Below are 12,246 nucleotides of genomic sequence, written 5' to 3'. Positions count from 1 at the left end.
TTGTCTATGTATAAACTAGAAGATAATGTGTGGTTTACACACATATAATCTAGAGATTAGAAAAACATAAAAGAAAAAAAAAGAAAGCAAAACAAGACATACAATGAGACCATAAGAGAGTTGTTTAGATACTTTAAATAATTTCATGGTGCCAATTCTACCCAATTTATTTTCCAGGGATTTTAAGGAATCCATGAATAAAAAGCTTATGGAATGATGACATGCCAGAGGACTAGAAGCATTCATATGTGTTCTGGTCTTTCAATGCCAGCAAAGGATCAGTTTTGGAAATTACTGAAAGGGCTTGATTAAAGTTCCTGCCCAAATTCCCCAATGACCTTCACATGTGTACAAGATTAGAAAAACAAAAGTATAATTGTCAAAGATGGCCTGAAGTCCTCTACCTTTATGAGTTCAAAATTGACCTGAAGCCCCACAGAATAAAATTAGGCTACTGAGCAATTTTATGCTTCTATTTATGAGGTGTCCCTTAATTCTACATGGGATTGAAATTGCATCTTCCTTAACTTCTTGTGATGCAGAGTTGCTTCTGGAGAAAATGGTGTGGAAAGGGAGAAGAGATGCTAAAATATGTCAAGCCCAGAACCTTCCCATTTTGTAGGTGGTTTCACGTTTGTCTCTCCCCTAGGGTGCATATCCCACAAAAGAAATAAGAGGCATTTTTCCCACTCCTGCATGAAAAGCCTCCAACCCTCCTCCTGAATGCTAGTTCTCTGAATAACCAGTCACAGCCTAGTTGTTAGCCAACTGATACACCCTTGATATACTTTCTCCTCCTTCGTACCCAAGGTCAGCTGTACGCTTATCAGCAATTCCAACTTAGCTCTTTGGACCGAACTTCTTCCCTTGTCTTTTTAGTAACAGAGGTTTTGAAGTACATGCTGATGGATTCCCAGTAGGCCTCATCCCCAAATCCCAGCTTCTTTATTGTGTAATGTTTTTTGGAGTCCTTGGGTCCTTTATTTCCTGTGGCTGTCTGGTGCTAGAATTTCCAAAGGAGTCTTCAGATCTTCCCTCTTTCTATGTTACCCAGTTACACTGGTCCCTTCTATTTTTGAAGTTAGCATAACCCAGATAGAGATTCTAGTTTCTTTTCATCTCCCTCTCTCTCTGTCTTTAGTCTATGAAGAAAGAAAATTTCTTTCCAAAGTGTCCTTCATTCAACAGACAGATACTGATCACTTATGTTCCAGATACTGTGCTTTGACCTTGCAGCTACCATGGACCTGCCCGAAGTGTGAAATGGCCACCACCAGTGCAGAGGCCTAAAGAACTCTGAGGTAAGATATTACCTGGGAAGTCAATGCACAATTTTCCAGTGATTATTCTTTAGAGTTGAAGCAGTGGTAGAAAGCTTTTAGGCTTAATAATGGTATAAAAATCACGCCATGACAATATATAATATTTTCATAAGCTGTACAGGGAGATCCAGGTATTCGGTAGCAATAGTAAGAGTCAAGAACCAAGAAACTTCATAAGAGGTATGTGAGTAATAAGGCTAGAAGTGTTTGGAACTTTCATGAGTCCTACTCCTAAGGTCTAACATTATTATATTTCTAACATTTCCTAAATATTAATCATTTTTTAAATTTTCATTCATGTGTATTCTCAAAACTAAAACTTTGCTAAAACAAGACCTTTCAAAATTATGAAGCAATCAAAAGTAACCATAGAGGTTTGTGCTTTGTTTTAGCCTAAATTTTCAATGTGAAGTAAATATTGTCACTGCCATGTTTTACAGTGAGAAACTGAGGATCAGATTGGTTAAAACTAGTGCAGTGCTCAGACTTTTATTGTTATTTTACCAGAGATTAATTTTCTTCTTCTCTTCTGTAGTGAGACGATTGCCAGTTCATTTTTATTTTGGTTAAGACACAAAATTACTTTTAAACCTCTGAGAATAATTTTCAGAAAAGATATAATAACAAGATCTTTTTGTTTTATTTTTGATTCTTTTATTTTTATAAAAAGATACTTTCTTATCTCTGAAGTAAATTGATTTTCAGGGAAGTGAAGGGATTCACTTTTTTTTATTTTTTTGAGACAGAGTTTTACCCTGTTGCCCAGGCTAGAGTGTGGTGTCACTGTCTTGGCTCACTGCAGCCTCTGCTTTCCAGGTTCAAGCATTCTCCTGCCTCAGTTTCCCAAGTAGCTGAGATTACAGGTGCCTGCCACCACGTCCAGTTAATTTTTGTATTTTTATTAAAGACAAGGTTTCACAATGTTGCCCAGGCTGGTTTTAAACTCGTGGACTCAAGATATCTCCCCTCCTTGGCCTCCCAAATTGCTGGGATTACAGGTGTGAGTCACCGCACCCTGCTGGGATTTGTTTTTTTGTCTTTAAGGTGAAGGTTGCTAGAACTTATCCAAAATTTGCACTCCTATAGCTGGTGAATTCCATGATAGGTAAACTGTATGTGAGGGATTTATAAATACACTGAGGGATTTGTAAGTTTAGCATAGAAATGTTGCCCCTTTTGATCAAACTTAGACCTGAGAGCATGAGATCGTCATCCTTCCCAGTGAACTCTCGAAGGTCTCCAAATTAGCAATAGTGCCTTCAAAATCATAGAACTGCCTCACCTACAGGATATTTAAGAAATAAACTTCAAGGGTGATGTTAACACTCAGAAGGTGAGTAGATTCCAGTTCTCTGTAAGACTAATACAGAAAATTCTTTAGACTGAATATACTCCCGGGAAAGACAGGATGGTGACACTCAAAGATAGTGTACCAATAAGAGTGTACACTGAGCTAAGTGGTTAGTTAGAAAAACAAAATAGATTTAACAGGATTCTTATCCCTTTCTCCAACTCCAATTTGTATAGTGGTTTATGGTGGTTTCACAAGTAATTTGCCCAAAGTGTAAAGCTAATAAAAATGAAGCTAGAATTTATTTCTACATCCCTATGATTCCAAATACAAGATTTACACCATGCTGTGTCATCTCTCACAATTTAAGTGATAAAAATAATTTTGACACAAGTATTTATATAAAATCATTAATTGCCTTCTATTTGGTTTGATGAAATACATAATTGGTTCATATTGTCTTTTTATATTTATTCTTTTTTCCCTTTATATTTTTTTCTTAACAAAATGCCTGAATCATATTTGCCTTTTACAAACATATTGAAAATATAAATCTACTTAGTCTTTTGGGCCTATAAAGTTGAGGAGAAAAGAATAAAACTGAATATTAATTTCATTTACTTTTCCAGCTCTTTATTTACTAATGGGATATTTCATTACTAGTAAATAGATATGGCTTTTTCTAATATCAAATACACTCACATACAGTATGGCACTATATGTTGAACCTATCTTATTCAACAAATAAAATAAGGTGAAGGCTTTTCCCAGAAAGAGAGCATGAAATAAAATGGATGGTGTGAGGAGGTCTTTTAGTGATCTTCCAGTCCTGTTATCCCAAAGATTTGAAACTACTTCTTTTGGAACTTCCTCCTGATGAAAGAATATTCATCTCACCCTATTGTTTTGACCAATGAAATGTGAAAGAAAGTGGAATGTGCCACTTCCCTGCAGAAACTTTGAGAATGATTGGTAACCCACTATTCCACTAGCCCATATCAAAGATAAAGGATGCTCCATTATTCGGCACTCTGGAGTAAAGAGCTAAACTGACCTATGGTGGACAAATAGCGTGGGTAAGAATTACATGGTTGTTACTAAGCCACTCAGATTAGGGGTGTCATTGATTACCACAGTCTGATTTAGCTAAGCTGCTTATATAGAAAGTAGAACCCAAAAGTGTAATGCTTCCCTAACAAAAATAAAAAATATTGCCTTTGGGGTGTCAGATAGTGGATAGTTGGAAAACTGTTAATAAAGGTTGGAAATATACTGACCTATGTTTGCAGTAGCAAAACAATTGATGAACCTATCATCTGTTATATCTTAGAAGATAATGTATATTTTGGCTTTGATTGTAGAAGGGGGAAAATAGGATTTTAATAGCATGAGTTGGTTGCATTTGACAAGATACTACAAAATGAAATGCACTCAGAATAAACTTGGACAGGCTGCAGACATGCTTGGAAGGCAGTTGAGAAAGTCCTGAAATTCCGGGATGTGTAGGGCTAGAAGATGCAAATGATAATTATTTCCAACATGTAAAGGGTTTAACTAAGAAGGCCTTTGATAAACTATGGCAGATTGTAACTTAGTCTCCCTAAAAACGGAAAACAAATCAAGGCATATTTATAACTCCCTTTTTGAGAAAGGGGCAAAAGAAAAGTTTTTTTAAAACTCTCTGAATCTAGAAATGCATATTTTTCAGTTGGTCCAAATAACTCCAAGAAGACACTGAAAGTATAACTATTGTAAGAAGATTGATAGACTCAAACCAACAGAAAATACAACGAGACAGAGAAAGACTGAGAGACTTGTTTTACTAAAAATGTGAGTTTGGATTATTTGAATAGAGACTTGATAGCAATCAAATAGATAAAAAACTGACTCAGGTTCTTAAGAGAACTGCCTGGTCAAAAAGAACCAACAGACAGGACTAAAAGATACAGTAACTGATTAACTCACAAAATAATTTTTGCATTTCCAGTCTTTTACTGGCAGAAAGCTGGTTGAGAAATCTGCTCAGCCTCCAAGGAAGACCTATTCTCTAACCTCCCTTCAGACGTGACCAAGAAGGAAAATGTGAAGAAAAGGAACTTTCAAAGAATAGACCCAATAGCCATGGGGAACAATTGATTAGGAGAGCTACTCCCCATTAGCAGAACTCAAGGCTTAGTCAAGAGGGTCTCTGCTCTTCCCCTTATCCAAAACTATTACCCCTCAACCACTAAACTCTAGTTCATAGCAACCTTTTGTAGACTACCAGATTGGGTCTGGACTCCCCTGACTGTTCTCACTAGAGTGTGCACTACTCTGTATCTTTTATCTAATTTTCTCATCAGGTATTTATTTTTGAGATTATTTTACTAATTCATGCCTTATGAAGTTGTAATTTTTATGAAAGTAGGGATGCTGTTTTGGCTCATCATTATACTTCCAAAACTTAGTTCCATGCCTAGCACATAGCTGATACATATTTGTTAAATAAACGTGTTTTCTCAAACTTGTTTCCTTAAACTGAGAGTGTTTTGAAGATGGACTTCTCAGTATACCCCTGTCATTGTAGAATCAGAATTATGAGTAGGCTGAACCTCCCTTTTTTTCTTCATACCCATTTTAATCCAGTTTGAAATTCGGCACTATGATTCCTCCCCTACAGGGTCTTAATTATGACTTTAACTCCTGATTTGCCCGGGATAAACCTGGTTTTCATCAGGTCTCTAAGCATAGTTATTAATTATGTCCTCTTTCACTACTAAAAGTGCCCAGGTTAAATTACTTAGTGTCTCTGTTCTTTGGGCTATACTGCTTGAACCTTTGTACACCCCATCTAAAGTGTCAGCATTCCCCAAGTTTAAGATAAAGAAATGAAATTTGCCTCTGTTACAATCTAGAGTGCCAAACATAGGCAAAAGTCTAATTATAGACTTTATCCCATGAGTTACTGTGGTTATATAACCTGGCCTATTAGAAAATAAAAACAGTTGGACACAATTTCCTCAACTGAACCAAAAAAGGAGGCCAATATCAATAATACATTGCAATGAGTGCCAAATTGCTCTCCATTTTTAGGACCTGAAGACTCTCAAAAGGTTCCACAAGACAAAAAGATATATGGGAATTCTCTGCCTTGGAGAGACTCCCACACCGAGTTCAATTGTAATGACTCTGTATTATAGGTCTTTACAGCTAGAGCAAATGAAAATGCAATCTGAGGGGAGTGAAAAACTTGGAAAATCCCACACTGTTAGTAAATTAGGTCTTTTAAAAAAGTAACATCCTAGCAAGCTCAAATAAATCAATGTGACTCTAAGAAACAACACTGAAAGGTAAGTGCACTTTCAGGGTTACATCTTTGTTCTCTTTCTTTCTTAGCTGTTTGACTCATGTGGTAAAGTAAATTTCTCTTGAGTTTTTTCTTTCATGATCTACTAGTTACTGAGCCTGTCGGACTTAACTCACTAGAGTTTTAATTACAAAGCAGTACAGTTGCCGCAGAGAATGGTAACACAGTGTTACTGAACGAACTGGGCCTGAGATGTGTGGCTGGAATCTTATATTTCCTTCCCTTTCTACAGATGAGAGACTGCCCAGATGCCCTAACAGCAGGGCTTCTTTTTGATAAGAGGTAATTAAACCTCACAGACAAATGCAATAATCTGAGTTTTAATAGACCCAAACCAGTTAACAGTAAAAAAAAAAAAAAAAAAAAAAAAAAAAACAAAACCAGCACAATACACAAAAAACTGAGTCACTCTGATGAGATTTTCAAATATTTCTCTTTCTTCTCATCATCTCTTTAAAGAGAGTAACTAATTGCCCTACTCTTTTCTTTTTGTCCGAATGAAAAACATAGCTCAAAATTAGAAATAAGTAATGCATCTACCAAGTCATGTGAGGATAATAGGCCACGGAAATTTAAAATGCTCATACCTATTTAGAATGATGAACCTTCCCAGTTTGCCTGTGATGTTACCAGTTTTCACAATAAAATCCTGTCTCCTGAGAAACCCTCTTCAGCCGTGAGCAAGATGAAATAGTTGGTCATCCTACTACTTACTTTCAAGGAGATAGATGGTCGATTCAATTTTATAAATTCAATATTATTAAACCTGTCTACATTCTAATGCATACTATATATATGTGTGTGTGTGTGTATATATATCTATATAGCATATAGACCTACATGCCAAATGTATTTAAATGCTATTTAACTTTCTTTTTGCACATTTTGTTTCTTTCCTATTTTTAGTCTTTTTTTGGTCTTTCTAATAGAAGATATTTTCTTGAAGATTGTTAGATGTATTTGTCAATGCAAGAGTAGTGGATTAATATTACAGACCAGTGTGTTGTGTAGGTCTTCATACAAGTTTTCCACCTTCGGAGATAATGACCCCAAATAGGCAATGGAAAAAAAAAAAAGACATGAGGTGAGAATCAGAACTCCTTTTCCTTAGTGACTCAAGATTACATGGAGATAAAAGGAAAAGGTTGATATGCATTTTCTGCAATTTGTGTAATGATGGGCTTTATAAATCTAGGAAAATTTCCTGGAGGAATCACACTTTTTAGTATTGGTGCTGCTATCAGCTTTCAACTGTCTAATGGAAGCTAGGGTATAAAGGTGGGAATTTTAATTTAAAAAAATGTATTTTTGTTAATATCTATATAATTAGAAATGATGACTGTTAAGGAAGGTTTCTTCTCTTTTCTCAGATTTAATAAAACACAACGAAATTTGGAAATACATAGACAATGGAGACAAATCTAAAAATTCTTAGCGAAACTATGATTTTCATCTCATTATAATAACATATGAAAGCAGAAATGACAAATCAAATTTTATAGTAAAAACACTCTATACAGAGAGCTATTAATTCCTGGCACAAAGCTCAACTTCAAGAGGTGGATGAAGTGCATATGATGGATACCTTATTGTGTTTAACAATACATGAAGGGGCTCTTTAGAAACTTTATGAACAGCATAAGTGATGTGATCTGTGATTTAAAACACTTAACGAAATGAGAAATGTATATATTATGATACAACTGATTTTAGCATAAATATACCTAACAAAATTTGACTGTTAAATACTCAAGGCCAGACACCCCTATATATTTCCCACTCACTCACTAAACCTAGAGTAACCCACTATTGTTAGAAATGTTCTTCCTAATCTTGCTCCAGGACTATTCCTCCACTTCCTCCAGGTTCTTCTGTCTTCTTGCTGTGTCTCAGGCTGCTTTCATGTCTGCTGGTTTGTGCTTTTCTGTTTCTATTTCTGAGGCACATTGCCTTGCTGTCTATCTCCTTTCAATATCTTGTATCCTGTCATTCTGAGCAAAAGGAGTTGTGATTTATAATATTTTGGAAAGCAACTAAATTTTTAATAGGTATCCAAATTGAAAACCAATTTTTCCTTTCTGCCAGAATCATGAAAACCATTGTAAGTTCTACGGAACTTGTATGATAACATTAAATAGTTTTTTTGGCCATGACAATCCTGAATGGGTCTCTTTTTAATGATTTCCTACTTGGCATTATGTGTGACAAACATACAGTTCAAGCCTCTAGGTGCATGTTTAAAACCTACAATGTATGCATATTCATGTCCTGCGTTTTCTTTTTGTACTAGCTTTTTTAGTATATAGTTAAATGGTTATTCAAAATGTTAGTTAAACTTTATAATTTTTAATTGCTTTCTTTAAAAGCAGCCTTGCTATTTTTCCCTAATAAAAAAAAAAGATGAACATTCTACACAATAAAAGACTTACGTTTTATTATTCTTACAGCATGTGTAGCATTTGTGTTTCTTTTTTTTATCTTCACTTTGTGTCATCAAAACATAATGCCCTGCCAGACACATATCCCCTCATAATCAATATTAAATAATTATATGGCTATTTTAGAATTTGAATTTTTAAATTTAATTTTAATCAAACCATTTTAAATAAAGATTATATCTAGCAACCTTTCATTCCATGTTTTGCTGGTTTCTCATAGTAAATATTTGTACTGTGCTAGAATATTTTGAGTTGAGTTTTAAACTATTTTTTGGTAAGAAGATCAACTTCTTGATAGTAATTTATGCTGGAAATGGCGTATCTTTAAAAGAAAGTTTGGTGAAATTCAGCATAAGTCATAGAAGTTTAAAAATAACTGTAATAGCCTATAAACTCAATATCCATTTAGAAAAGACATGTAATAAATCAAACTAGCAAAAGTAAAAATAAGCTATCTACCTAACTCCAACAAATCATTGTCAAAGTGTATCAAGGCAAGGGAATTGATTCAGCATCTTTGTTTTTGTTTTGTTCTGTTTTCGTGTAGTTGGGGAAGATTTTACTAAATCTGGGAAATCTTCCTTTCCAACAAACAAGCAAACAAACAAACTTGTATTGCAAATGTGTTACTCACCAAACAGAAACACAAACTTTGATCTGTATCAACAAAATGTTGACCCATATGTCTTACCCCCACACAGAACATGTGTAGGGTTTGTATCCCTCAGGCGACACTTGTCAGTGGCTCAACATGGAAAAAACCAAAAGGTAAAAAGAGAGTAATTAAATGTTCCACGATATATTACCATATTAAAATCTTATGAATTATTTGATTTCTGCCTGAAGAATTTCTAGACTTCTTTAAAAAATAGTCAATAGGACATAGAGCTGTTCTGCAAATTGGTGTAGCTCAATTTGCCAACTAAAGGAAAGTTACAAAAGCACATAAGACATCAATATATAGTTGTAGCTATGCAGAAAATGACCTGCAGGACACTAATCTTAACCACTAAGACATTACAAGGCCTTTAAAACCTGGCCAATTAAAACGTGCTTCTCACACCAGCAGCTTCAGCACCATCTGAGAGCTTCTAAAAAAACAAAACAAAACAAAAAATCCCAGCCCCATCCAGACCTGCTGAATCAGAATTACCTGCACATGTTAACAATCTTCCCAGGTGATTTGAAGGTGCAGAAAGTTTGAAAAACATGGTTTCAGAACATTGCTTTCCTATATGTCTGTAAGGCAAAAATCCTATGTCTACTTTCTCTGTTGTGGAAAAGTATGATGAAATTTGTAACAATAAGGCTTAATTCTTCAAATTGTGGTTTGGAGTAACCATCCTCTCTAATGAGTCATTCTGAAGTCAAAACACAAACATTGCACTTAGAAGATAAAGGTTTTTGCCTTTAGAAGTCCTGTCAATTGTTACCTCCTAAAAACCATGGACATTTGTGAAAACAGTTCTGTTTCTATGGCTTTACCTGCAGTCTTCTAATGTTTCAAAATGTATCAACACTATTTAGTGTGGCCATGCAGCTCTGTGTCTTAATTTTTGTCATATTTGTTGCTTTTTGCTCTACTGCCATATATGTCCTATGCCCTGCAATCCTAAGCAACCCAGAGTGCAATTCCAAAAACATCATTCATGACAAATAACTGCTTTGGTTCGATTTGAGAAAAAATACCATAAATGTGCTCTTTTATTTCCCAAAAGAGCCACAAGATGGAAAATACCCATGAAAGTCACCTTCTTCAGGAATCATTTATTCACAGATTTAGAAGCTTTTTTGGCAGAGATAGCTAGTTAAACTACAAATACACCAGGCCCTTCTCTGAAGTGAGGAAGTGGAAAGCAAGAAAAAGTAAACACATCTTCTCTTACCCTAGTATCATACCTGCCGGCCTTTTTTTTTTTTTTTTTTTTTTTTTTTTTTTTTTTGAGATGGAGTCTTGCTCTGTCGCCCAGCCTGGAGTGCAGTGGCGCGACCTCGGCTCACTGCAACCTCCGCCTCCCAGGTTCAAGTGATTCTCCTGCCTCAGCCTCCTGGGTAGCTGGGATTACAGGAGCCTGCCACCATGCCCGGCTAATTTTTTGTATTTTTAGTAGAGACGGGGTTTCACCATGTTAGCCATGATGTTCTTGATCTCCTGACCTTGTGACCTGCCTGCCTCGGCCTCCCAAAGTGCTGGGATTACAGGCGTGAGCCACCAAAACCAGCCCATACCTGCCTGCTTTCTCAAATCCTCTGACAGCACTTGAATGTGTGACTGGAGGACAAAATATGACAAAACTGGATATTATATCTTAGAAAGTGCAACTTAAAATGAACTCCCCCCACATATCTTTTTAATTCTTTTCTAAATTAAGTGAATCTATTTTTAATATTCTATCTCTTGAGCGATATGAAGCAACAAAATGGGGAAGTTCTAAGAACTTACCATTCATCATTAGTCTGTGATATTCACCACAATTTTGCTTTATGAATAGACTTTTGTTAATCTTTTTCATTGTTTTTAAAGGTCCCTATAATTACTACTTAGAGGAGGATTCTTCTAATTTTAACCATGTTTTCTAAACTGAAAATTGCACATACAAACAAGTGATGGTGGTCTCTTTCCAGCTCTGTTTAATGGTGAGGGAGAGCCAGGAAAGCTAGTGGTTCTGAGGATTTACATCATTGGAAAGGATCCATGTCATGGTTAATCTAGGTGGCTTTGTGAGAGTGTGATCACGTACTACATTTTCTCATTACTTGGGTAGGTTGAGATATAGCAGGCCCAGATCCCTTTTCTAATTCTCTCAGGCAGCTAGACTGCTGGAAGCTTTACAATGTAGCCTCATGATCCTCTTGCTTCTAGCAATAGAAAATGACTCTTAGAACATGTGCAGAAAATCAAAAACTGATAATAATTGCATCTGGCTAGGGCAAATCTCTTCCAGTGTTAAGATAAGCAGAAAATATAAAATAAAAGTATCCATGTAATTGTAACAATTTAATATCAAAATTTATGTTGCAAATTTTAAAATATATATTTTCATACTTGATTAAAACAACTAGAATTTTATTAATATTCACTGTTTAAACTATTAGCCTTCAGACATTTCATCTAACCCCTTTAAATTGCTAATATGTCCACATTTCAAGTGATGTAAGTCAATGTCAAAGACTGCTAAAGAAAATGTTCTAGAATTAAAGCAGTGACCTCTCTCTCTCCCACTCCAGATGTGACTACTCCAGCTGAGAGCATCATGCATGAACTTTCATCCCTTACAATGTTAAAGGGGCTATATGCATGTAATATCCATGGTGAAAGCTTTCTTGTGTTCTTAATAAAAGAATTCAACTTTGCAGGAAAGTGAAAGGAAAAGTTGCTTTTTAAAAAAATAAAACATCACTGTATAGGTAAAACCTGTAGGGATTCAACAGTACTTGAAAGACGACTTTTAAGTATTCTTGATCTAAATGATCTAAGGGGATTGTGAGAATTAATGAATAGTGGGTTGCAGACTAGGTCAAAACAGAACTTCTCTACTCTATTACCCCCAAAAGTTTTTATTGTAGAAGCTCATTTTTAAACACTATTTGGAGTTTATTCTATTGGATATTTGCATTTCAAATAATCATTTAAATACCAAATAATTTATGGAAATCTAATAAAATTACAGAAATAAAGTGATTCACTTTTCAAAATATGTCCAAATTCCATCTTTTAGAAAACTCTATTTGAAATGTAAATGATATCGTTGGAACACATTAATTGAATTTCTGTTTTGTATAAAGCACAATGTTATGCACTGGAGGCAGGGTGACAAAGCTTAAGGCTCAGTCACTGCTCTTTACATG

Source organism: Macaca fascicularis, chromosome 4 (assembly GCF_037993035.2).
Source record: "Macaca fascicularis isolate 582-1 chromosome 4, T2T-MFA8v1.1".
NCBI classification, from domain to species: Eukaryota; Metazoa; Chordata; class Mammalia; order Primates; family Cercopithecidae; genus Macaca; species Macaca fascicularis.
The sequence above is the reverse complement of the archived record's forward strand: the minus strand, read 5'-3'. Positions refer to the sequence as shown.